We start from the raw sequence: 3,495 nt of genomic DNA, 5'->3' as shown, positions 1-3,495 counted from the left end.
CCTGCCTCAGCCTCCTGAGTAGCTGGGATTACAGGCACGTGCCACCATGCCCAGCTGATTTTTAGTATTTTTAGTAGAGACAGGGTTTCACCATGTTGACCAGGATGGTCTCGATCTCTTGACCTCGTGATCCACCCGCCTCGGCCTCCCAAAGTGCTGGGATTACAGGCTTGAGCCACCGCGCCCGGCCCAATTAAATTATTTTTGACTATAGTCACCCTGTTGTGTTAGCACATACTAGGCCTGATTTATTTTATTTTATTTTATTTTATTTTGCAGACAGGGTCTTGCTTTGTCACCCAGGCTGATGTTGCAGTGGTGTTATCCCGGCTCACTGGAGGCTTGATATCCTGGTCGTAAGTGATCCTGTCACCTCAGCCTCCCCAGTAGCTGGGACTACAGGCCTGCACCACCATGCCTGGCTAATTTTTGTATTTTTTTTAGAGACAGTGTCTCCCTATGTTGCCCAGGCTGGTCTTGAACTCCTGAGCTCAAGTGATCCTTCCACTTCGGCCTCCAAAAGTTCTGGAGTTACAGCAGTGAGCCACCGTGCTCAACCCTGATTCATTTTTCCTTTCTTTACTTCTTTCTTTTTTTTTTTGAGATGGAGTCTCCTGTCGCCCAGGCTAGAGTGCAGTGGCATGATCTTGGCTCACTACAACCTCTGCCTCCTGGGTACAAGCGATTCTCCTGCCTCAGTCTCCCAAATAGCTGGGATTACACGCATGCGCCGCTATGTCTGGCTATTTTTTTTATTTTTTTAGTAGAGACAGGGTTTTACCATGTTGGTCAGGCTGGTCTCGAACTCCTGACCTCATGATCCACCTGCCCCAGCCTCCCAAAGTGCTGGGATTACTCATGTGAGCCACCTCGCCCGGCCCTGATTCATTTTTTCTAACTAATTTTTTTTTTTTTCCTGAGAGGGAGTTTCACTCTTGTTGCCCACGCTGTAGTGCAGTGGCATGATCTCAGCTCACTGCAACCTCCACCTCCTGGGTTCAAGCAATTCTCCTGCCTCAGCCTCCCAAGTAGCTGGAATTGCAGGCATGCACCACTACACGCAGCTAATTTTGTATTTTTAGTAGAGATGGTGTTTCACTATGTTGTTCAGGCTGGTCTCAAACTCCTGGCCTCAGGTGATCCACCTACCTCAGCCTCCCAAAGTGTTGGGATGACAGGCATGAGTCACCAAGCCCCGCCTCTAACTAATTTTTTGTACCCAGTAGCCATCCCTACTTGCCCCACCTCCCAGCCACTACCCTTCCCAGCCTATGGTAACCATTCTACTCCAGGGGTTCAACTGTTTTAATTTTTAACTCCCACAAATAAGTGAGAACGTTTGAAGTTTGTCTTTCTGTGCCTGGCTTATTTCACTTAACATAAAGGCCTCCAGTTCTAGTCAGTTGTTGCAAATGACAGAATCCCGTTCTCTTTATGGCTGAATAGTACTCCATTGTGTATATGTACCACAATTTCTTTATCCATTCATCTGTTAATGGACACTTGCGTTGTTTCCAAATCTTGGCTATTGTAAACAGTGCTGCAACAAACATGACAGTGCAGATATCTCTGTGATTTCCTTTCTTTTGGGTCTACACCTAGGAGTGGGATTGCTGGATCATATGGTAGCTCTAGTTTTAGTTTTTTGAGAAACCTCCTAACTGTTCTCCATAGTGGCTGTACTAACTTACATTCCCACCAACAGTGTATGAGGGTTCCCTTTTCTCCATGTCCTTGCCAGCATTTGCTATTGCCAGTCTTTGGGATAAAAGCCATTTTGACTGGGGGAAGATGATATCTCATTGTAGTTCTGATTTGCCTTTCTCTGATGATCAATAACATTGAGCATCTTTTCATACACCTGTTTGCCATTTGTATGTCTTCTTTTCAGAAATGTCTATTTAGACATTTTGCCCATTTTCAGATTGGATTATTAGATTTTTTCCTATGAAATTGTTTGAGCTTCTTATATATTCTGATTATTAGTCCTTTGTCAGATGGGTAGTTTGCAAATATTTTCTCCCATTCTGTGGCTTGTCTCTTTGTTGATTGTTTCCTTTACTGTGCAGAAGGTCATTAACTTGACATGATCCCATTTATCCTTTTCATTTTTTCTTTTTTTTTTTTTGAGATGGAGTTTCACTCTGTCACCAGGCTGGAGTACAGTGATGCAATCTGCGCTCACTGCAACCTCCGCCTACCTGGTTCAAGTGATTCTCCCGCCTCAGTCCCCCGGGTAGCTGGGGTCACAGGCGTGTACCATTACGCCTGGCTAATTTTTGTATTTTTAGTAGAGACAGGGTTTTGCCATGTTGGCCAGGCTGGTCTTGAACTCCTGACCTCAGCTGATCTGCTCGCCTCAGCCTCCCAAAGTGCTGGGATTACAGGCATGAGCGACTGCACCCAGCTACCATTTGTTCATTTTTGCTGTGGTTGCCTGTGCTTGTGGAGTATTTCTCAATAAATCTTTTCTGAAGTGGGAAGATTGATTCGGCCTGGGAGTTCAAGGCTGCAGTGAGCCCTGATCGTGTCACTGCACTTCAGCTTGGGCAACGGAGTGAGACCCTTTCTTAAAAAAAAGAAATAAATAAAAAATAAAATAAATCGATAAAAGTGTTGCTTTTATGATTTCTCTTATCAGAAAGTTTCTCCTAATAGCACTTTAAAACTTTTATTTTAGTTTTTGAGATAGGATTTCACTCTGTTGCCTAGGCTGGTGTGCAGTGGCAGGATCAGGGCTCACTGCAGCCTCAGCTTCCCAGGCTCACACTATCCTCCCACCCCAGCCTCTGGAGTACTTGGGACTACAGGTATGAGCCACCTCTCCCAGCTAATTTTTCATATTTTTTGTAGAAACGGGATTTTGCCATGTTGCCCAGGTTGGTCTCAAACTCCTGGGCTCACCCTTGAGCCCATCTCGGCCTCCCAAAGTACTGGAATTACAGGCATAAGCCATTGTGCCTGGAGCACTTTCTATGTTTTAAGGAATAGTAGTGTCATAGAGGGTGCCACTTGACCATCCATATGGCTTGAACTTTCCGCTGTGCCCAGCATGACAGTATTAAGCATCTGACAGTTCTGATTCCTTTTGTGGAAAGTCTTGCTGCTTGCTGTCCTTGTGTGATAGGCCAGGATAGCTGGGGAGTTATCCTGCGAACAGCCCTCACATGAATGACTCTCCAGAGTTAGTGAATAAATAGCTCAGCTCCCTCACTCCAGACAGAATAATTCTGAGATGTATTTCCCCAGGGATTTCCTTCTCCAGGGTGGAAGCTGGCATCATAGCATAGTCTTGTGGGCTGCCTTTCCTTCCTGTACCATTTTGCCACCTCTCCATGGGTGTTACCTGAATCTCTCCAATTAATTACGTTTACTCTCTCAGTTTAGGGCAGTTTTTAGTGTTTCTCAACCTTTTTATTTTCATCATCACTCCTGGAAGGAGTCTTTTTAGACATTTATTTATTTATTTATGAGACAGGTCTCACTCTGTTGCTC

Source organism: Sapajus apella, unplaced genomic scaffold, assembly GCF_009761245.1.
Source record: "Sapajus apella isolate SASKATOON/1434 unplaced genomic scaffold, GSC_monkey_1.0 scaffold41, whole genome shotgun sequence".
Classification (NCBI taxonomy): Eukaryota; Metazoa; Chordata; class Mammalia; order Primates; family Cebidae; genus Sapajus; species Sapajus apella.
Note: the sequence above shows the minus strand (reverse complement) of the source record.